The following is a 24416-nucleotide window of genomic DNA, read 5'->3' as shown; positions in this document are numbered from 1 at the left end:
GTTCATTGAAGTCTAGGGGCCTGTTAAGAGTGGTAGAATATTAGTTGCATTCTTGGCTAGGTTGTCTTAGAAGTAATTAAAAATACTGCAACAAGAAAAAATCTTCATACAAGTAGATAAAAGAACAGAAATCATCTTAATATCTTGCATTATTTATATTTGTCTAATAGAAAAAAAAGAAAAAAAATTGCTGTTCTTTGAGGAACTAAATGGTAGCTCACTAATGAAAGATGACATTGTAACTATCACACATAGCTTTTGTAAAGCAGAACTATACATCAGTTTGGAATGTTAATGTTAAAGTCGCCGTCCCCAGTAGTAACATAAATAATCACACCACCTTATCAGTTTTTCTTCTGTGAGCATGAAATAAAATTGCTGAAGCTTGAAATTAATTATTTATCTTAGAAGATGGCAATAGCGGTAACATTAACAGTTACAGGAAAGGAAATAAAAACTTCTGTTGTTTTAATCATTTTGTGGTTAAACACAGCAGCGTGTCCTGCTGCCTTGTGCCCCTCCTCCCTGGTCCTGGGGAAGAAAAACCAATGGCAGTGAATACGGCAGAGACCACCCCTTCCCCACCTCTCTCTACGTTTTTCCCCTTCCCACAGGGCTACCTGCTGTGCCATTGTTCTGCCACCCATCTACAGGCCAGCTCCTTTTGCAGGAGGAACAAACCAGGAGGCAGGAAGGCCCTGCTTGGAGCAGAAGCAGGGACCAGAAGCCATTCCCTCACCTTGATGATTCATGTTTTACTGATAGATGCTTCTGTTTTACTTCAGAAGTAGGGATCTATGTGTGAACACACGGGTCTTGGAAGAGTTAACTTTTTTTTTTTCTTTTATCTGAAGTCCTGCTTTACCTCTGTGTTGGCAATTTAAGAGATTTTCAATTATCCTCATCTGAGTGTTCACCCATGCAGCTTCAATAAGTAAAATAACTGAGTCTAAGAATGTTTTTTTTTCTGATGAATGTTGTGGTTAAGAGGACATGACAGTGAACTGCAAGAGTCATTATCTATTAATTTTGCTGGTTTATTTTAGTAAGCAATTTATAGCTTTTCCAGAATGTCTTTTACATTTTCCGCTCGTTAATTGAGTCCCATTTATACTATTTCTTTTGCATTAAAAGATGTATTGCACTATTTAAAGTCTTAATTTAGCCCATATGTCAAAACTATATCTAACTGAGCCACTTAGAGCACTTTTGTATGAATTACATTATGTATGTCTTTCCCTTTCTGTCTTTTTTATCCTTGCAGTTTCAGTTTCCTTATTGGAAGGTAGGAAGAGAGCAAATAAAATATAAGTATAATAAACAGCAATATTACAACACAAACCTGGGGCTAACAAGTCAAGTTCAAGTTGTAGAAGATAGTTTAAGTGCCTGAAAAAAAATGGTCTAAAACCTTGCACAAAGGTGCAAATGAGGTTCTCCCATGTTAACCAGGTAAACTCCAGTGCTTTAATATTTTACATGGATATGTTTTCCGTGTTGCGTTTTTTTTCCAGACAGTAGCATATAGTTTTGAAACTTGTAATCCTATGGTTTTCATTTATCTGTTTTCCTAATCTGTGTACCTAAACTATTGCTGTTATCTTTAACAAAAAGATGGTGCTTACTCTCTCAAGATAATACCTTCTTTATAAATCAATGTTAGGAGAACAAAAAAAGAAAGAAATGTAGAAGGGAGGATCAAGATGGACTATTATCAGAACGCCTTTATCAAAGCTCATCTAGGTTTCCAGTTTTTGACAGTCTCTAGGAAAAACTGTAGGGAAAAAAAGACCAAAACAAAAGCAACCATCCTCCCTCTTTGATCTACCCCAATGTTACTGAGGCCAGGACACATTTTATGTTTAACAGGGTTGGGTTTTTTTTCCTGGAAACTCTTCTGGAGGTTTTTATGTGTATGTGTTTTCTGACAAGTAATTTCTTCCTATTTCTTGTGATAACTGCCTAAGCTGTAGCCTAGATAATTTATAGGTTTAAATTTATATATCTTTCCTTTAATATCCCATTGATTCCAAAACACTATATTTACAACAAGGTACATGAAACATTGTTCTTTTCCTTGGTTGGCTAACAGCAGGCAGTGGTATCTCCCATCGGGAGTAGTACCTTTGTACTGTTCAAATGTGCGGATAACTTAGATGCTGATATTGATGTTCACAGTAATGATGTTTGTCATCTGCTCCATTGCAGATGTGAGTAGCTCTTTCTCACTTAGCACTACATAATAAGGTGTCACTCTCACAGTTTTTTATGCTTCTTTCTTTATTCAGAGAGTTTGGTGAATTTTATTCTTTTTTTATGAGCAAAGCATGACTTTTTTAGATTACTTAAGGTATGTGCTATATTTTTAGGATCTCAATTAATATTAATCAAGACAGTTTTTTCCCCTTAAAATTGTGAGTATTTGCAATAGAGGCTTACTTTGCCTTCCACACTATTTTTGTGTTAATATATTGCTTATTGTAAGATACAATATTGCCAGTGGTTATAATAATGATCTTTAACATCTGTTCTTAGCAAATACCAACTGTTCCTTAATTTGGTGCCATATTTAAAGATAATTACTTGCTTTCAGCCTTCCAATTTAATGTCAAGTCATATTTCATATCAATGCATTTTACTACATAACTGATTTTGTTTCCTTTATTTTGTAGTTGAGTCTTAGCTTATAATAGATTACTATTTCTCTCACCTTGGCTAAATTTGATAGAGTGAGTAGCACTCCTTGTTATCTTCTTCCATTGACTACTTTCTTTCAAGCCTGGGAAGAAAACCCAAAACAATCACAACATATTACCTCATTATCTTGAGCAAGATTTTGGATGGACTAGAAATTAGAGATAACTGTATTGATATGTAATACCTAGTAGTATTACTCTTTTCTAGTAACTACTTCCTACAACATTTGAGTATTCTTTTATTTTTTTATTTATTTTTGGTATACTTCAGAAGACTATGTGTTTTAGGCCAGACACTTTTATGATACTTTTTTTGGAAACCACTCCAGCCCCTGGACTGCTAATGCACCTTCTCCAAAAGCAAGAAATAGAACTATTCTGAACCCAAATCTTCAATGTTATGGGTCAGATAGTAAATTTTCAGTTATTGTTTTTTTAAATATTAGAATTTTACTGGATTATTTCTCAGATCCTTTATTCCTCTTAATTTCTTTAAGAAGTGCAGCCCAACCAGTCCTTGTGCCTTGTTCAGAGTCTTTCTCCCACTGTAGTGGAGGGAATTATAACAGATGCATTCAACTTACTCTGTGGAAACACTTTAGTTATTCAGGTCAATGTGAAGTATTACCACCTTTCAAAAAACCTGATCTCTCTCTCTTCCAGATCTACCCTGCTCTGTAGGAAATAATTTTTACTTTTCTTTGTCTTCAAGATAACATTGGAGAAATCTGAAACCACTGAAGGATTTGATCAAATAGTTGAGAAAAGGAAGTGAGAATCATACTACCTCAGAATCCCTTACTACTTCATTTTGGTAACTTTCTGGACCAAGCTAACATTAACAACTGTTGAAAACTGGCCTCTATTCTAGCTAGACCTTGGTCTCATCCCATGTGGCTATTCTAGTGTTCCTGCAATGCCGTCTGCACTGATACTGCGTCTATTCCAACTTTCTGCTGAACGTAACTTAAATACCCTTGAAAGTCATGGTCATAAACATTCTCAGAAGAAACCAGAGTCATGCAAAAATATCCTTAAGGATATTTGGTTATTCCTGTTACATTTATTGCAGTTTAGATAAAGAAGGCGTGCAATTGCATTAAGTGGATATGAATATCATATGAATATTAATATCGTACCTCGTAAGTATTGGTGCAATAGGCTGATGCAAAATATTGGTTGAAAATTGGCATAAGTGACCAATATAGTAGAAATGCAGTTAAATAAAGTTCAAAATGCATTTTATGTGTATAAAGCACCTGGAAAACTTCTTTTTTCTTTAAGACAAGGAAAGTAATTTGCATTAATCAAGAACTGAATACAAAGCAGGCTCGGATACAAAAGTTTTTACTTTTAAAAATAACCATGAAAATCTAAACTTTTAGTTTTCATTTGTACTTGTAGCTGTACTTCTTAAATGGTAATACACAAAAGCTGAGGTCTCAGAACTTTTTCTACCTGTTTCTGATCTCCTAGGGTCACTGAAAAGAATATTCCAATTCTTTTGGAAATATATATAGTCTTGGAAAATCTCCAGCTTTTCAGACTCACAGGTACTGGTCAATTCGGAGATGAAAATTTTTTTGCATTGGAAGTACTCTGGTATAAACATACAAAATTTTGCAAGTTTTATTTTTACTACTGAAAGAAAATCCATATTCTGATATTTTTCTGATTATGTTTAAAATGAACAGATAATGAATTATTGTTTTCAATGTATGAATATCAGACAACATTTAAAAGGATCATTAGAACCTCTGATTTTAACTGAAATATTTAGGGTACCTATATTTTTGGATGAAGGAACTGTATTCTCTGTATGTGCTGTATGTAACACAATGAAAACACTCTAGCTTAGAGACTCCTAGATATTACTGTGTATAATATGAAAAAGTAATAATATCATTAACCTAGTGGGGCAGCACTTCAGAATAAATTTATTTCTTGAGCAATGCCCTTATTTTTTTACACAATTACATTTCTAGTAGTTTGAAGGTTTTATGAAATAAAATCAAGTGGTAAAGATGTAATATGAAAGAGTGAATTGGTTTATAACAATGCATTTGGCTTAGAAGCAAAAAGGGCAGAAAGTCAAATATAACTAAAAATGAAATGTCTTCTCATTGAACTCGAGAAAATGAATATTATTGTTTGTAATATTCCTGTGTTAATTGTATTAATTGCAAATTATGTTTTGAACATCTTTACATTCCCTTTCAATATCTTTTATTTTAAGAATGATTATGTCAAAAAAATTGTGTAAAAGTTTATATCTAAAAAACTATTAAGCTATAATTTGTAAATATGTTATGTGACATTAAAATCCCAAGATGAGAAGGCCTTACCACCTTGTTGGATTGATCTTAGTGTTTTATTCTGAACTCTGTTCCTCATTTTGTTGAAGATGGTCTTTTTAAAAGTCGTAATGACATATAATACTCTATATACCCATTGTAGCTGGTTAGTCAGATAAATTGACAGAGGTTCTTTGGGAACTTTAGGAAAAAATCAACTAATTTCCTCTGGAAATATCATTACTAGACTAGAAATTTAATTTATTTACTGTGTTAAAAAAGAAATATTTAAATGCTAATGTTTCTACAAATGTAGTGTACTCATTTAAAGGTAAACCAGTAGGAGAAATGAACCCAACTCAAAAGAGAGCACAAGTCAGAGTTACAATTTAATAAAAAAATAATACAATAATACAATTATATGGACAAACTATTGTCCACAAAACCCAGACATATACCCCAGCACCCTGGGGCACAAACAGAATGGTGTTTGCTGGCCGCCTTGAGCCCCACGTGGTCCCCCTGAGTCCAAAGGAAAAACGGGGAGGAACCTGTTGGTGAGAGTGGCCGAGAGTGGTGGTCACAGTTCGGTTGAGGTTCTGGGCCTCCTCTGGATCTGACGAGTGGTACCAGAAGTCCCAAAACCCCAAGATTATATACACTCCGATTCCAGTGGGAATGCCCAGTACCTCCCCCAGGGCAGGGAGTTCTACAATGGGTGGTTGAGAGTCGTGAGATATTTTTGGAGTCCTTGGTGGTCCATTAGCAGACATGACCCCTCAGGCTGGGTGTGGAGGTGCTAATGACTCCCTGGAGGGGAGTTAACATCACCCATAACTACGACCTGAGGGGTCAGGTGTGCTCTAGGCTGCTGCTGCAAATGGTCTATTGTTAACAGTTCCTGGGAAATAACATAGAGGGTATAGAATACACAGTTTGGGTTACACCCACACAGTGATGAACTGCTCCCAGCTGCTCTAACTAGGATATGTAGGTTCCAGAAAATTTTATGATCCAGGACAAATTGTCAATTTATACTTTGATCAATTGATGTGACACATTGTTTTCATATCATTTTTTGAGAACTTAGTTTATTGCTCATAATAATAAAATTGAAGTTATTAAATTAATGAAATTTACTTTTTTAATTCCGATAATTGAACATGCAGAGTATATACTCTGACCTAGGAAAAGATCATAAAACTGGAGTTATTAATATCCTCTTAAATTTTCCTCTTGAATCTTTCAATTGAAATGAGAAGACAATTTTGTCTTTTTCATTTATTATGTATATCGTGTATGTCTGTGTGTGAACTAATTCATTCTTCTCTTTGTTCAGAATGCTGAACAATGTCATATAAATAATTACTCATAAACATTTACTTTTTTTTGCTTGAAAATCCCCAAAACTTCATGCCATAGAGCAAACATTAACTCATTAAATAAACAAAGAGTCTCAAATTCCAAAACACTGCTGTACATGCACACTTGTGCTATCAGTTTGACGCACCTAATTTGCAGAATAGTTTGCTTATATTCCTCTGAATTAATTGGTCCCAAATATTGTTATAAGCAGCCAAGATATTATCTCAAAAATCAAGACATTTGTATTCCAGTTAAAGTTTCAAGAGTCAAATGAGATAATAACTAATATTGCCACAATTACCACATTAATAAGTTGTAGTTCAAAATATAGATAATTAAAATTAATAAACTCAAATTTCCTAGTATGATCCCCTTTTTTTTTGGTGAAGTGTTCCCCCTCTATAGTGTCCTGTTGTGTTCTGAAGTTAGTACCTTCAGTGTGGTTTGAGGGAAATTGTACATTGGATCTTCACCATCTGTAACCCTTCACTGGAAGTAGCTAACTTTAGACATCTTCCCCCTCACTACCTGAGGCCATTTTCTTTTCATTTGTAGTACCTTGGTCTTTCTTCACTGGTCTTCAGGATCATGTCACATCTAAATGCAGCATGTATGACATGTTTTACATGTTTACCTGGGTTAACAGGTTACATTTTTCTCATAAACAGTGGTATGTCATCTGTGGTACCACACCATGCCCATAATTTTAAGGCCTCTGCACTTATCCTGTGCCTCCTCTCCTCTCTGCAGCATTTCACTCCAGGGTCATAGACAGATCATTCTACATGAAACACAGCTGCATCATATGAATATCAAGCAGTTACCAAAATACATATAACTATAAACACAAATGCATGTGTATACATAGTTGCACAATTTTAAAAAGCTAAACAAAGAGAAAAAAAACCCAGATAATTATTAAAGTGATCATTGGTTAACTTCTTTTATGGTTAAACAATTAAAAAAGATCTTACGAGATGAATCCAGACAAAGTATGGTAAGTCCTAGAGTATGTCTTTTTTCCTCAACACAAAACCTGTAGCCCATTACAAGCAATGTCGTCATTCTACCAAGCTTGAAGGCTCACCCTGCTTTCTTGAAAGAGGTGTCCCTAAGCAGATGCGGCCCATTTATAGAATCACCGACTGACTAATTATTCTAAAGTCAGACAACTGGTCATTGACAATGGAAATATAACAATCTGATTGTCTTTGAAGACTCCAACATAGTAGTTTTTTGTTGTGTTTTTTTTGTTTTCGATTTGGTTTTGGTTTGTTTTTTTTTAATTAATATAGAACCATGTGCTAGACTTTGCAGAAATTATTCTCTGCAGGTCAGGCCTGGAGCATTGTTGTAATACAGAATTCCCAATGGCATATGCCATTTCATTTTGTTTTCTGTAACATAGTTTAAACTAACAAGCTGTAAATCTTGAAATTGCTGCTTTCTTCATCACTAATACAGTCCAGACTGATGGTAGTAAAGACCTGAAGTATTATTTGGATTTAAGAATTTACTTCATTAAGAAACTACAGTTCTGTAGAGATGGTAAAATGGAGATACCAATGGCGGAAGAAATCAAATTGGCAAGTCTATATAATGTGGTACAGAACTGTATATCTATGAGTACACTGTTTATTAAATTTAGCACTGATATTCTTCTTCATACCCGTTTCAGGGACCTTCCATACTCTGACCAGGTAACCTCCATCACTAGAGAATCCTCCACAGCATACGGGGTCCCTGGATAACAGGGAATAATTAGCTTTCCAGTACATATACATATACAGCTTTTCAGTCATCACTGAAATTAAGATGAGAGAGAAGATAAAGAGCTATACTACTCACTACTCCAGTGTGTGTCATTTTATTGTAAAGTAGATCAATTTTATGAGATTACATACAATGACATAAGATCAGAAGTGCAACCAGGCAGACAAACACTACCTTTTGGTACTTTTAGTATACTTGTACCTATAAAAGAAACTACATATATATTATCCATGGATAATATAGTTTGTAGACTTCTAAGTCAGTTTTCCTCTATCATATGCATTTTTGCACAGTTTTATGGTGCCAACTTTCAGACTTCCAATCTGCATCTGGATAGAGGCATGATATAAAAAAAACATGATACAGAGAAATCTTTTTCCTAATGGTCAAATCTACTATTTTAGGGCTGCGATTTAAGTATGATTTTAATTTGTCATGTTGAAAGTAAAGGAACAATAACAGCAATAAATTACAACACTGTACTAAGAAAAGTTATGCCAGAGTTATTTTCTTAAGTGAACACTGAAAAATGTTTCATTTTTTTTCCATATGAAATAAAGATCAAACATCTTAATTCGTCTAATAGCAATAATAATATGAATACTAATTGTAAGTTTTCTAAGGAAAAGTCAAATTGGAGACTGGGTCTAAAATAAGTGTTACTGGTGACCTTGAAAACTCAGGGAAATTTGAATAAATAATACTGTACTTCGCACTTTAGAAGGCAAGTTATCTGGACAAGGTAAAAAAATAGAAAGTAGATCTTCAGTGTTTTGTACCAAATAACAGAATTCAAGTGCCCTGTTGCATCTTTGCTAGATTTAGCTTCCTGAATCCCTAAACACTCTAAAGAGTAGAGTCATCCAGTGACAACGATAGTTCCTTCTCCTATCACTATTCTTCCCTCTGTGAAACCCCACAGCCTTGTCATTTAGGCAGGAGGTGGGTTGGCTCCTGAAGGCAGTAGCCTGACTGCTGCACAAGCTGTTCTCCATCTTGCTGCGGGTGAGCTGGCCAGCACCCAAGGCAGGGCTGACCTTGCTCCTGGGCTACTCACATCTTCATCTGTCTGGGACCTTGCTGTGCTTCTCATAGGTTGCTCTCCCCTTTCTTCTGGCTGCAAGAATAACTGGGCCTCCATCTGGCTAGTGTCCAACCCAATCCAGTCACAGTTTCTCCATCTGCTTTATTCTTGGAAAGATAAATAGATATTTTAATTTAGATTAGCCATTCTCTTCCTACCATCTTTCCCCAGCCTGCTTATGGCATCTACATGTATTTAATTTTGGCCAAATTTCTGCATAACTGTGGAGAGGAGATCTGACTGTTTCCCTCTCTCTCTCTTTCAATATTTTTTTCCTTTGACTCTTTTCTATTCTCCAATAGCTGGCAGAAGGTTTCCTAAATAGCGTGAAATTGTCACTCACAAGATCACTTCCGCATCATTTCACACCTTTTCTGTTTATTCTATCCTGTCTTGCAAAAATAATGCCATTCCAAAAAATAGAAGCTTAACATCTCTATTTTATAGTTTGACTGTATTTTAATTGTCCTTTTGACATACTACTATCAACTATATATATATATATATCCTTTTTTCTCTCTCCAGTGGGTGAAGACTAACAACACAAATTCATAAAAATTAATTCCATATTAAGTTCTTATATTTTTGGTACCAAAGCATAAAACATATAAAGTGATGATGGTTTTAGAAGTAAGAGCCTCTGTGAATATTTTCAACTTGCTGTAAACTGTCTGAATAGCTAGGCTGAATTTTCTCCTCAGATTTTATCACACAAGGTCTTGTTTGTTGGTTGCCACTGACTCTGACTCTTAGAGGTCAATGCGTTCCCATGCTGTTAGTCATGCTGTAGCATTCGTGTCAGGGGCTTCAGCTGGTCTAATTGGCATATTCTATACAGCAGACAACGAAGTTACAAAAGTTTGCATTTGCCCATCCTGCTCATAGATCAGACAGAAGTATTTTACAAGCAGTAGTTAATCAGTACTACCTGCTCTGTCTTTGATGTTTAAAGATCATCGAATCATAGAATAGAATCATAGAATAGAATATGACTCTATAGAACGTGTTGGGTTGGAAGGGACCTTAAGGGTCATTTATTTCCAACTCCCCGGACACAGGCAGGGAAACCTTTCACTAAACCAGGTTGCTCAGAGCCCTGTTTAACCTCATCTTGAACTCTTCCAGGGATGGGTCATCCACAGTTGCTCTGGGCAATTTGTTGCAGTGTCTCACCACATTCGCAGTTAAGAATTAAATCCTAATATTTAATCTAAGTCTACCCTCTTTCAGTTTAAAGCCATTAGCCCTCCTTAAAGCCATTACTCCTCCTTGCTGCCTGTCCCTGCCTCAGGAGAAAGGTCTCAGCTCTTGCTGCAGCCTGATGTCTGCACTACAGACTCTCCCTTCAACATCTCCATTTGGATGGAGGCATCAGCCCACCACCAGGGTAGATGATGCAGGCACTCCAATCACACACTGATGTAAGTAAAAACAAAAGAAAACAAGTTAGTACGAATGTCTTTATAATCACAATTGAGGTTAAATTGTTGTGTCTAGAATGCATCTGTAAACTCTGCATTAAATTCAGTTGTACCAAGAGTCTACCTCTGAACCTCAACGTAAAAAAAACCCCAAACCGTTTTTGCCTCTGAAATAGAAAAAAAAAACAAAAAAAGGAGGGAAATTCTCAAAAAAAAAAAAGGGTGTGGTGTTGGTGCCAAACAAACCATTTAATTTAATTCTCATTTAATTTTTGCTGGCTTAAAAGCTTTTTCTGAGGTTGTAACACAAAAGCCCAGTTTTTTCATTCTAAAAAATCAGAGAGCTCCAAAAAATTACCTTACTGATTTTCTCTATCCCTGAAGGTATATAGGTTGGTCTATGGAGCATAGAGTGAGGGTACCTTGTTGTATGCAATCTTGTTATCACCCATTTATTAAAAAAAAAAAAGGTTTTAACTTTTCACAATTGTCTTCCAAGCTATCACTTAGGCTTTGCTGGTGGGACATAGGATGAAATGTTGACATTATGAAATTCTCTAGATGAGAATCCTTCATTTTATTTTGTTTTATTTGATTTAATTCATGTTTTTGAATGAAAATGTCATAAGGATTAGTTAAAAAGCAAAAGCAAAACCAAAACACATTGACATTTCTGAAATTGGAATATTTCATTTAGTTTTGTTGAACTAATCCAACAGGGATATCTTTCCGCCACTGAAATTTCTGCATAAATGTCTTTTCCAAATTAGGCTGACTGGGTCATATAATCTCCGTACCAACTCTTGCACTAATTTCTACACTTCTTTTTAAACTGAGAGATTTTAATGCAGCAGAATACTGGGCTGATCAGGCACAGCTATAGATTTTGTCTTCATAAACTTACATTTAATATTTCTAATACTTCTTCTACTTCCATACTTTTTTCCTACATGTAAATGGATATGCTAAGACTTATATTGCTACTTACCATAGAAGTAGAATTTGTCTCTAATATTTGTAGCCAACTGACCATGTATGTGTAAAAGTGTATGAGGGTTATGTAGGTAAATGGAAAGAAATATTTTTCATGAATTCTTCAATGTATTTTGTAATTCATGACGGAACTCTGACTTGCACTACATATGATCTGTATCTCATAGCAACTACTGTCTCTCTGCAGGAGTCAGGTGGGAAAATATGAACTAGTCACTTACAGATACCAGTCCAATTCAGGATCTCAGGATTTAATCATCAGCAGGAAACCTTAGGCTAAAGACAGAGATGAGACGACATCCCCAATTTCATTCCATGTATATCTAAACAGCGTTTGATAGTAAAAGAATAAGAGTACTCCATTCCTTCAGGGGATCATCTTGAAGATTTTTCTGCTCTGAATATGTTCTTATTGATTGTATCTCGTGATGGGAATATGAACAGGGAGGAAAAAAGATAAACAGGTATCTGCATTTTATTTTCCAAACAGAATGTATTCTATCATAACAGTGTTCACTGAGAAGAGAAAAGAAAAGGAAAGGGAAAAGGAACAAAAGGAAACACCATTGGAAAGATCTGATTACTCTGTGATATTCAATTTCTTTTAATACCTGGTTATACATCATTTCCATAGAATTTTCACGCGGGCCTCTAAGTACACACTCGAGTAATTATAGTTTGTTGTAATTCATTAAAAGCCTTTCCCCTCTGGAAAAAAATAGAAATCATAACATAGGAAGCAAAAAAATGCACAAGATTATAATTAAATATTATAAAAAAATAAAAATTCAAGGAGATTTTTAAGATAATTCCAGATAATTCTATGAAAAAGTCTCACTAGTATCATAGATTAACCTATGCATTTTTGTATTTATAGTGACTCGTATAGTTCTGCCTTGTCTTCCACAAGCCATGATTTATAAGATATTTTAGTGGGAATGGAATTCTAGTTGCAGTATTATTAAAGAAAAATCAGAAAGTTCTTATTTTTTTTTAATGATTTGATTCATTATAGCATATTTATCTTGTATAGTGATGAGAGACTGCTCAGAAATGAAAAACAAAGGTTATTGTTTTTCAGGTTCTGCAGCCCTCCAAGCCCCACTTCTCTTTACTCTCTTGGTTCCACTTGGCTCCTCCTGGAGCTGTACCTCCTTTAAGTGGTTAGAGGTAAGAGTAGCTCTGGGCAAAGCTGCTGTTAAAAAGTCTGTTTAGAAATGGCAAAGATCCCAACAATAAAAAACCTATACAAAACAAGTAGAACAAGTCCCCCAAATTCAGTATTGAGTCTCCAGAGATAAAGATTTTAAGAATGGTATTATTATTGTTGATGCTCCACTGCTTTTACTTTCATGACACCTTCACCTTCTAGCAGTGATGTGCTGGCTTCTTACCTAGCCTGAAGTAATTGTGCTTAGCTTGATGCGAATTTCAAATGCAAATTCAAACCAAAGAGCCATGATTTGGGGATAGTTGATATGGGAGAATCATCGCTTTGATACCACAGGTTCTATCCCTCTCGCCCCCACCTCCTGTACTTCACTGAGTAAATTTAGCTTACTCTGATATCAGATCAATATTTGAATAACCTATCTTATTTTCTCCATGATATATTAGCAAAGGTTATAAGCTAAGTTGGTACCATATATAAAACAAAAATAAACAAATAATAAAACTTTACTTTTCCCATATTTCATGTCAATGATTTATAAAAATGTAAAAAATCTTAACCAGCATTGTATTCAGAGACCAGACACAGGGATGAATACTTCCTTTTCCGTCCAGTTCTAGTCTACAAGAGCAGTGTACTCCTGTTCAAAACAGAGGAAAGGATTTACTTGATAAGTCTTTATATATGTTAATTTTATATAGCAGCTTGTCATAAAACTCACAGATATTTGACTAACATTCCAAAATATGAAACTTTTTAGAACTTTCTTTTTAAAATAATCACTTTTATATGCTGATAAAACCACGGCTTCTTATTCTCTGCAAACTAATATACTTGCAATTTATCAATTTGTTTTTCCCTTTCAGAGACAAATATCTTCAAAGAAAAAAATGATCAAGGTTTTTTTAATTTATTCCCTCTGTTTTATGAGGGAAATTCTTCCACTGAAATTCCATCACTGAACTTTCTTTTAAATCCCTGCTTTGGGTAAATGCAGTCCATGAACAGAATAGAGGAATAGCTAACAACAAACGAATGAAATAAGAAGAAACAAAACATTAATTTTTGGGGTTTCATAATTTTTATTTATTTATTTATTTTGTTGTTGCTGTTTTTCTGGGTTTTTTTGTCTCCCCTTTTGGGTTTCCAAGAAGGCATATTGCTCTTCCTAAAGAATCTGTCTGTATTTTGAATTCCTCTCATGATTGAAAGTGATTAAGGGGAAAACTGTTTACCTGTAGTCCCACTGAATGAGCTCAGGAGAGTGAAATCCTATGGAAGCAAACGGATCCTTTTAAATATTTGGAGTTTTGGGGAGAGGGGAGTTACAGTATTTTTTATTAAAAAAAAAAAACAAAACAAAAAAGCCCCAAAAAAACCCAAACAGTTCTCCTGGGGCTTCATATCTTTATTTTTTATTCAGTTTCTGTAAAATGGAATAGATTTTTCTTAAAAGAAAAGGAAAAAATGATAACTAAGTCTACTGAATTCTTACGAATTTCTTCAAGTCATTATAACAAGTATTATATATCCATAAAATATGAGAGGTCACTATCTCTGAACAGAAATTTAACTTTAAGAGACGTTAATAAATATCATGTTATAATTGGCTCATCAGTAACCAAGTTTTAAATTATATAGACATTTTAATTTCAAATTTATTATCATGCTCTTACTTCCAAGCAAACACCTAATTTAAGCTATAGCTTTTGGATGGATAGAATTCCTATTTTTAGTCACAATAGAGACAGTGAAAGAAAATACTCCCAACAGTTTAACTGGGGTTACTCTCTCTCAGTCCCCAGTGTCTATAATAAAAACTGGCTTACTTTTTTGGTTAAAAAAATGTTCACTCAACTCTTCCAAACCTACAGTAAGGTTTTGCTCAGAGGATGAGTAGAGCTTCTCACCTGTTCACTCAGAAATGAGTTGCCTAGTAATGTTGATTGTGCCACTAATTCTGCTGTCAGCAAGCAGTGGGTCTCCCTTGTGAAGCGAGATGGTGTTATGGTGCTCCCATATCCCTGAGGTCCCTCTCTCAAGGAAACACCACAGTCTGTGAGATCAGGAAAGAACTGACAGGGTAAAAATTTTCCTTGATATGTGATAGTCTTAACTATTTTCCTTTCAATGTTAATATCCAAAGCCTTCTTGTCATTAGCAGAAACCTAGACAAAGAGAAGCAGAGACTGTTTATCACATTAGAACACTGTACTGATAATAAGTATGAGTTTTCTTCTGAGTTGAGAAATGTTTTCTCATAATTTCGTAAATTAGCCTTCTTATTTGATTTCTTTTTTTAAGGTGCAGACTATACAGCTAGTTTCTTTTTAATTTCCTTATAGCTGCATACTATCCTTTCCTTGTTAAAAAATCTGGCCATTATTCTGACCGGTTCCCCTCATCAGTTCTTTAACAAGAATTCTGAGAAACTTCCATTTTTCTTTGCTTCCTACTGTTCATTAATGTTTGCTTCACATGGCACATCTTAGATTACATCCTGTGACAATACTCAGCATTCCCAGTAAAAGAGCATATCTTCTTTTCCAGCTGTCAGCAATGGCTTTTTCCCTTTTCTTACACCTATGTCTATTTAATCTACCTTGGTGAATGAAACGTAACCTGTTCTGTATTGGTAGAAAATCAGTGACAAGCAGAGTTGCTAAAAAAGTTTTTCCAGGTGGTAAATGGTAACATATCACAGAATTCCAATTACACTTCTTCAGTTTCCACAATCTTAGGCCCCCTTCTCCCCTTCACATTTTTCTGTTTTGCACCAGTTATACCTCACCCTGTGCAGAGCTCATCAGACCATGAACCAAAAGTACTGAACAACAGCTCTCACCAAACATTCTTGTTTCTAAAAACAAGCAAACAAACAAAAAAACCCCAAGCAGGATAAAAAGTTAGATATAAAAAGAATATGTGATCTTAGTTCATGTTAATTCCTTATTCAAATCTAACATCAAGTTTTAGAAAAAGAAATCACGTTTAGCCTAACACAGACAAAAATGCTTCAGGTAAGAGTAGCAGAAATAAATCTTTGGCAGTTTGTTTTTGATAATTAATTTCATAAATAATTAAATAACATTTAGTAAGAACACAGGCTTACCAAAGAACCTGAAGCTGTATAATATTATCATGCTTGCTTTAATTTGAGAAAAATCTATTAACTGTGCATAATTTGATAAATTGTGTATTCATTTCCAGCCTGGTACAGAAACTTATACTTATATTGAAGTGGTAAGGATGAGTTATTTCCTCAAGAAGTTATCAGGAGATCATCCTCAAAAGACTGACAAATGATTCTGAATAATCTTACAAAAATCCGGCTGCTCACATAGTATATGCAGTATTTTCTATAGAGTATAAGCTTTCTGACTCTATTAAGATAGACATGATAGGTGAACAGTTTTCCTGTGTTACTTCAAGCCCACTCAATTCAAGTTTTAAAGTCTGTAATATTAGGGGGGATTGTATTTATTTAAAACCGGCTGATTTGACCTTGACACCTGGACATAAATACAGTAAACAGTGATTCAGTGTTAACCAAGGTACCAGAGCTCACATTTGCATCAATCAGAACTGTTCTCTTTGCAGAATATGTACTGCTCTACTCTTGTTCTCTGACTTGGCAACATGGTCTAGTCGTATTGTCTCATAGTATTACGTATGCTAAAGAATCACATTTCCTCATTTGCCAGCTCTTGTGTTCTGGCCATGGAATTCCTGAACATCTGAGTAAGATTTGCAGGGCTGGTCAGAATTTATTTTCCTGCCTTTCCAGAAAAACAAAATTTAAAAAAAAAAGTTTAAAAATATATGACAAAAGTATGGACAAGATTTTTTGATTTCCACATAGAAACAGTTGCTAAATTTTCCAAGAATGGATGAGGAACAGGAAAGAGGGAGAAATAACTTTTCTTGAGATGGGTTGCTTGCAGCTTGTTTTAGTTTTATCATTAACAAGATACATTATGTCTGATAAAATGTCATGTGTGTTTTTTTCCATTTAGGACTCCTCAGAAATCTTCTTGGCCTGGAGCTATAACTGATGTAGCACTAAGCTCTAAATTATCTCACCATAAATATGTTTTCTATAATAATTACTGAAGTGTTACTGTAATACACAGTTCTTGTTTTTCCCCAAACATCCTCATATTTTTATAAAATGACAATGAATGCTTGAATTATTGCTCAAAATTTCCTAAATCGACTTAAGATAAAACTTAATTTCTATGAAAAATTATAACCCTTTTTTTTGAGTATTATATTGTTTTCATTATATTTTTCATATGACTATAAAACCCCAAAAACTATCTAGTAGACAAAAGATAACTTTTGTAGACAGTTGTAAGAAAAGAGAAGGATTTATTTAATGTCCCTAAAAATACATAAGGAGATAAACCAGAATTTTTGACATGTTTTTTTTTCTTAGTGTGAAGATTTTATGATTCTTGAAACTAAATTATTTTGGGGGGAAAAATGGCTGGAGGGCAAAAACCAGACTGCAGAAATCCTCTTCTTTGACTAACTTTTGTGACTACTCTAAATTGACCACTTGTTTCCCCGACTAATCTCCAAACAGAGGGCATATCCCTTTCACTTGCAAAATGCTCTCACACAAAATGAATTACCTTCCCACCACCCTGGTTACTTGCCAAGGAGTACTTTATTTTTCCACTAGGAAAAAGAAAATCAGCTTGTATTTTTCTTGCTAGAGCCTTCTGCATTTTAATTCTGAACTCTGAATGAACATCAGAGAGGCCTTATGATGTTTTGCACAAAAGTGCCTGTGTTCATAGTTTTACTCAGGGCACCCAAAATAGCATGCAGTAAGCAGTGTCGTACTGTGAGTTTTCAAAAGTAAAAGCAGAACTGACTTATACTGGCAGAAAGCTGTAACTCTTAAAGCTTTCTGAGGATCTGTGAAGTAAAACAGAACTTCTTACTTCTCTGCATCACCTTTCATTCAACTTTTGCAATACCCACTTCTTTATACCTAGAAGGCCCTGAAGTTACACAGGTAAGATATCTCTATATTTTTTTCTTTATTATCTTCTGAAATCAAATTTAAAACATTTATCTGGGTGTCTCCAGTGCAAAACCCACAAAAGGCAAAGACAAACCCAGGAACGCTCAAAACCTCTAGAAAGAGAAATCTCCTTTTGTTGTTTCCTCACAGTCCACAGTCTAACTTCTATATGCGTAGAATTCCAACTTCCTGAGTTGGATTTGCCAGAGGAAATACTTACTAAGCCTGTTTTGTGTTAATTTGCACGTTAAAATTTTCATGTTGATTATGAGTCTGTTTTCCCAAGCCCACCACCTCTGACCAAAGTGCTTGTGATTGTTTCAGCTACACTCATGCAAGTGATTGTCACTAAAATGCGTTTACAATTTCTGAGGGTGACATCAAGAAGAGGGAAAACTCTGATGTTTTAAAGGAAACACTCCCTGCCTTGATACTCTTCTTGTTAGTGTAACAGTAACAATATCTTTTGTCTTGTTTCCATTGACATTTCTTTCCCCTTTTTTCTTTATAACCCTGCACATAGCAACTACAGTCTTTCAGACCACAAGAAAATGTGTGCCTCTACTTTTGTCAGATCTGGAGTGTAAAATGGTAATTTGTTAATAAATAAGATTTTCAAACAGCAGTGCAGTATATATACCAGCAAACTGTTTGCATTGCATGCTTCTTTCGTATCCCTTCTATTAGGAGATATAACTAGAATTTATTTTTCATGTTCAAACTCTTCAAATAGACTGTAGCCAAGAAACAGACACTAGAATATAGCCCAGAGATATTTAATAACTGTTGATTTATTATTAAAATGCTGAATATCTGTCACCTTGTTCATTTCTACAAATTATTTTCGTACGAAACTGTTGGGAATTACATGGCTTTAGGATTATATCATTATTTTTAAATAGATTGTTATTTAGAATCAGTTGTGGCTGCAAAATCAGTCCAGACAAACTACTTTTATTTTTTACCTGGATAAATTTGTACTAAGGTGCAAAACTTGATCTACAGACTCAATTTTAGGAGTTATAATGATAAAGTTCAATGTTCAGCATTTTTCCATTAGAAGTGTTAAAGCAAGCACTTACATAAAATGAATATAGGGTTGAGTCTGGAGTTCAGGCTTTCTGCATTTTTACAGAATAAAAAAAATGCATTGATTAAGAGCTAGTAGAAAATGAAAATCCATTCTTGGAATTATTTTTTAGGTAATGGAGAGAGGATGAAAGAGAGACTTGCTCAGAAAATACTCCAAGAAAAGTAGCTTAAAATTAAAGAACAAAGTCACAAATATATTATGGAAAGCCATGCATTTTTAGAACCAAAATGTAACTATTTTTACCTGGTCTAAGGTAATTTATGAAGTGATAATGTGCACTTTATATTCAAAACTGCAAAAATGTATAATGTCTCAAAAAATGAACTCAATATACTTCTCTGCATCAGAATGTTTTATAATTACCAACATGAAGTAAATTTCAGACAATGTCAATACAATTAGATATTAAAATAAGAAAGCAATATTTGATACGTTATACAGGCAGATTTTAATGATGCCCGTAGTTTAAACTGCCTGTTTTTTCTCATCATTAGCCTTTGGTTTATTTGCTTTATACTTTATAATTCTTTTGGGTGAAATTTCCATTATGTAATCTTTGCATCACATTCACTATAAATATATTTGGAAACTTCCTGTTTAGCTTAATCAGAAAGATTTGGTTATTTCTTATATCACTTTAATTTAAAAGAATTAATTTTGCCAATAGATCTAACAATACAATAGATAATATTGAATTAAAATGTTAGTTCCTTTTTAGGTGAAAAACCATTATTATTCTTTTACTTTGTAAGTCACAGAATAGGTCCCACCATAGTCCCTATTTTTTTTTCTATTTCAACTGTGTTCCAACCCCTTTGATGCTAAAAGGAGAGAGATGTAACATGTCTTTCTTATCTCTGCTTCCAATCTTCTTTACCTAACAAAATATTTGCTTCTGAAAATGAATGATTCAAAGGACCAGAGAGTGTGCATGGTAGCCTCTGCTATCCTGGTTACCCTGGATTCATTCCAGACCCTGCTAACAATGTTGACAAGGTACACATCCATTACAGAGGAAGTTGATGCGGATGGAGCAATCTCAACTAGACCACACGGGACAGACCTGGGAACATAATTGTGCTTTGGATACCCATATCAAGGTCTCCTCCACATGTTCATTGCCTGTAGCATAAAAGAAATTGCAGCTTCTCCTGCTGACAAGATGTAACTCTTAACGATGTTTCCAAAAGAACATTACTCCCAGGCTTTCTATCAGGGACAAAAACATAGTGAAGACCTTGTCAATGGAAGGTGGTATTAAATTAGAATCCCTTATTCTCAGGCCACCTGACCTAACTGTTATAGTAAACTACTTTTGAGACAACAAAATTAAGGAAAAAGGATATTCAATTAGGAAAAAGGCAGGAAAAAAGAAAGTAAAACCTCAGACTTTGTATCTGCAAATATAGTACTGGAACTAAAAACATGATAACACCTGAAATAAGATTACCAAGACTATCTTATATTTTCTGATGCAATGTTAAATCTGTGGAGGGTAAACTCTTTTTTGCATTGGCCTTATATATATTTTTATAATTTTTGAGAGACCATTTTTGCAACCTTAAAGTTGTTACCTAAACAGTAGAGGAAGTGTAAGATGTCACTTAATATTGTCCTCTTTTTTTTTTTTTTTGCTTTTTACATGGAATTATGACACACTGGAAGCCAAAACACATCCTATTAGAGTAAATTATAAAAAGTAAATAACAAAAGAATAATTAAATTAAGTGACTCAACATGGTCTTTAAGTATTGATTGTGATTAAAACCTAGCCAGGATACAATATATCTGTGGAATAAACGCTTTTCAGTATTTTAGAGATGATTTAGACAATGTTAAATAAAATAGAAAATTAAAGTTCTTGAAGTTTTATTTTGCTTGAAAATTTTCTGGTTAAGACTGTTTTTACAAGTATATTAGGCAATATTATGTATTGCTATTATGTTAACAAATATTTCAAATGCTTTCCCCTCATTGTCATGCAACATAAAGGTTTGTGGCTTTTCATTGTTAGCATTCTAATGGTGTAGTCAAACTGACAAGTTCTTTTTAAATACGAAGGTCACAAAAGTTAAAAAGGATTTAAAGAGACGAGCCTTGTCAAATCGTGAAGACACTGTAGTTACACACTCCTTTCCCTGTAGAGAGCCATCTAAGAATGGTGAATAAGACATCTAGAGAATGTTGGGAATATCAACGTCCTGCAGTTCATAAGCAGAAGTGGGATAATGAAATCTGTCAAAACTGGTCAGAAAAAAAAGAGGATCAAAAAATTTGCAAAGAAAGCTTTGTTCGTTTAATATCTCTTCATCAATTTTAAATTGTCAAATGAGATCTAGGCATCCCAAACATAATTTATTGGGAGATGGAACAAGGATCTATGTCTTATCTTGCTTTGCAAATAGATTGTGGTTCACTGGATATAGTCACAAGTGAATGGAGTTCACTCTCTAGAAGTTTCACGCAGAGTGATTAAACATGAGAATCAAAAACCGAAAAGGCATAAATCTTTGTTAAATCATTAATCTCTGATTTCTGAATGATTGGACAAATTCTGAAAAATTCAAGAAATCTGACAACAAACTTCATAAATAAAGCAAGAAACTTCATAAATGAAATCATAACACAGCAACACGTAAGAATTTATACAATCCAAAATACTCTATATTTTTTCTGCATTTTTTTTAGAAATGTGCTGAAAATCATCATACAAGCACATATGCTAATAACACAAAAACATACTCTGTGTTACCTGTTGGTATAAGCACGCTTATGCAAACTCTTACAGAAGCTCCCTAGTGCCCTGATGCATTGTTGTGTATTTTTGAGGAGATGGAAACAAATTAGGATCAATTCTAATTTTGCTTACTTTTTCACTTATCTATGAAATTTGAAGCAATATGGAATGAGATTTTTTTTTTTTTTTTTTTGTCTAAATGGAGAGAATGTCTTCTCTCTTTCATACTTCAGGTGAAGAAAACAAAAAGAGGTCATTGTCCACGGGTCCACAAGCCATGGCATTTTGTTGCACTCATTCTACCCTTCCCAGATGCTTCAGCTTCCCATGAAGCCTGCAGAAAACTTCAGGGAGAGAATAGAAAGGAGGACATGTGCCTATACAGTGCAAACTATAAAGCCCCCATCTTTGCTGAGAAGTTAGAAACCAGTACTAGTTTTGATTACTGCTCTGTTCAACCACAAACAGCTGACTTCTCACTCTATCTTTCTCCATGTGATGCAGCTAGTTGTGGGAGAAGATTAAGGGCATTGCTGGTACTCTCTTTGTGTATCACTGTGATATATATTGACTAGGCCAAAATTTACCCTCAACAGTTATTCCCAATGGTAGATGAGATAGAATGATTTATGCTACTTTATATCCTCTGGAAAATAAAAAAGATATTTCCAGATAAATGAGGATGACAACTAGGCTTACAGCATAAAAACGTGGTACCTGTATTGGTTTTGCCCTAACATCAAATTTAACATATAAATTGAATTGGTTTCAAATGCCAGGTCATTAGATAGCTGGCACACATGGCTATTTTCATAAAAGACTGACCCAGAAAACATATAAATAGCATTTGGAAATGACGCATAGAGACAAACTGTGATGATTGCTCAGCTTTTCATATGCATGCTTTCAGGAGTGTGCAAATGTTATAAAATTAGACCCATTTTCTGGTGCCTTACATGCAATTTTCTTCTACTCATTCCTTTATCTCAACTATTTTGTTAAGTGATCATATTATAAAAAGATTTTTTCCCACTTAAAGATTACAGGAAAGCAGAGCCTAGACTCAAAGGCTGTCACAATTTAAGACCAATTTGGCAGTGTGGAGACTAAATGGGCTCAGTTAACTTAACATTTTAATCAGAGCTATTTTACAAGTGACACTATTCCTCTGGCCTGCAGCCTGTAGCAGGGGCAGAGATGGTGCAGGTCAGCAGAGCAGTCCCCACCCTGCGGTGTTCAGTCTTGGATGGGTCTCTCTGGTTCCCTCTTAGAGTACTTCCACGTGTACACAAATAGTTTCTCTCCTCACGTGCTCTGGGGGTCCCTCCTCTGTGTACCTCTCTGAGGTACCTCAGTCCCATCAGCTACTGGTTCCACAGGCAATATCTGGCTGGGATTCCTCATTCAAATACCCACAGCCCATACCCGTGGCTGTCTTTGGGCCCTTTGGAGCTTTTCTCATCTGCTGGTGGCTCCTGCAACCAGGAGTAGCTAAGACAGAGCAGCACTGCAAACTGCATGCAATGGGAGCCAAACCCCCCTCAAGTGTCAACTCAAGACTGGATCCTGAAGTATCCTCATTTGGAGGGCAGAGCTGATTAATTCCACCACCACTTTCTGAACAACCCAGACATGAAACTGTTTGCTCTTAGCAACCCAGCACTAACAAAAAAGAAAAAAAGTTTTATTATATTGAGTCCTTAAAGACAAAACCTAAAAATTAACCTAAAAAAAACCCTAATAATTGAATTTAAAAAAGAAGGTATTTCTCAGTAGATAATATTGTTTGTTTCTCCAAATGAAACTATTCTCTCAGAAGAGAAGAAAATAAAGAGCAAGAGCTTACTCCCAAATATACTGTCTACAAGCATGGGTTTGTTGCATGTATGAAGCATTTAAAACCACTTTGAAATACATATTCACATTTTCCAGATATATTATACAAACTGCAAAAGTAAATAATTTAAAGACGTGAATAACTGGTAAGATGTAGTAAATCATGGATTTTTGCTTTTCTCTCCATTGGGTTCTTGCTTGCTTATTCTTTTTTTTCCCCTGATAGATAGCCTCTCCAGAATAATAGTTGACTTCTAAGTGGAGAAATACTGCTTAAGTCTGAGCCACTACAATTTGATTCAGTCCATTTTGATTCAAATGAAAACAAGACAGCACAGCAAAAACTGTTGCATCATAAAAATGATAGACTGTATTCCTGAGCATTACTAATCATAAATGTCAGAGAGAGTAAAAAGTATACTATTTCAGTAGGATATCTGAAGATGCATTCTTTTGGAACAATTTCAGTGGTCTTTCACAGGCAACAACTTTAGATTTCTAGGAATTCATAATTGTTGCGTGTAGGCTTTCTGTTTTTTATGTCTAGGTATGTTGGAGCAATGCTCACTATACCTAAACCAGAGGAATGAACCTACAGGTTGATGTGGCAGAACCTTTGGAGAATTAATTGATGTCAGTAAAAGGTTGAAATCATATTTATATGTAATGCATGAAAAATGTGAGAGTTTTAATGTATATGTAACAAAATCAAAGGAAATTCTGAAGTGAGGTAATAAAGAAAACTTAGTTCTGCTTCAATGTTTTCTAATATCCAAAAGTTGGATGTTTATTTTCTTTCTGCATGACATAGCATTTAGGATTTACACATGATAATATGACACCATAATATTGTGACATTACAATCATATTGATCATAAATCTTAGTAATCACATGGAGGAAAAGTATTCTGGCAATCA

The 24416-nt window shown here is 34.6% G+C and overlaps 1 protein-coding gene across 5 annotated transcripts in view; it reads left to right on the top strand.

Annotated features, from left to right (window-relative positions):
* Window positions 1-24416, top strand: part of LOC116798261 (cadherin-19-like) — a 120092-nt gene that overhangs the window by 30755 nt on the left and 64921 nt on the right. The window contains exon 1 of one of the 5 annotated variants that reach the window (XM_032710561.1): window positions 10599-10633. The exons of 3 other annotated variants lie outside the window; for them this stretch is intronic. The gene's annotated coding sequence lies outside the window, so the exon portion shown is untranslated. Of the gene's footprint in view, window positions 1-10598; window positions 10634-17697; window positions 17824-24416 lie in introns of those variants that run through there. One more of the 5 variants, XM_032710552.1, reaches the window with a different exon arrangement.

This window comes from Chiroxiphia lanceolata, chromosome 1, assembly GCF_009829145.1.
Source record: "Chiroxiphia lanceolata isolate bChiLan1 chromosome 1, bChiLan1.pri, whole genome shotgun sequence".
Taxonomy (NCBI): Eukaryota; Metazoa; Chordata; class Aves; order Passeriformes; family Pipridae; genus Chiroxiphia; species Chiroxiphia lanceolata.
Note: the sequence above shows the minus strand (reverse complement) of the source record. Positions and strands in the feature narration are given on the sequence as shown.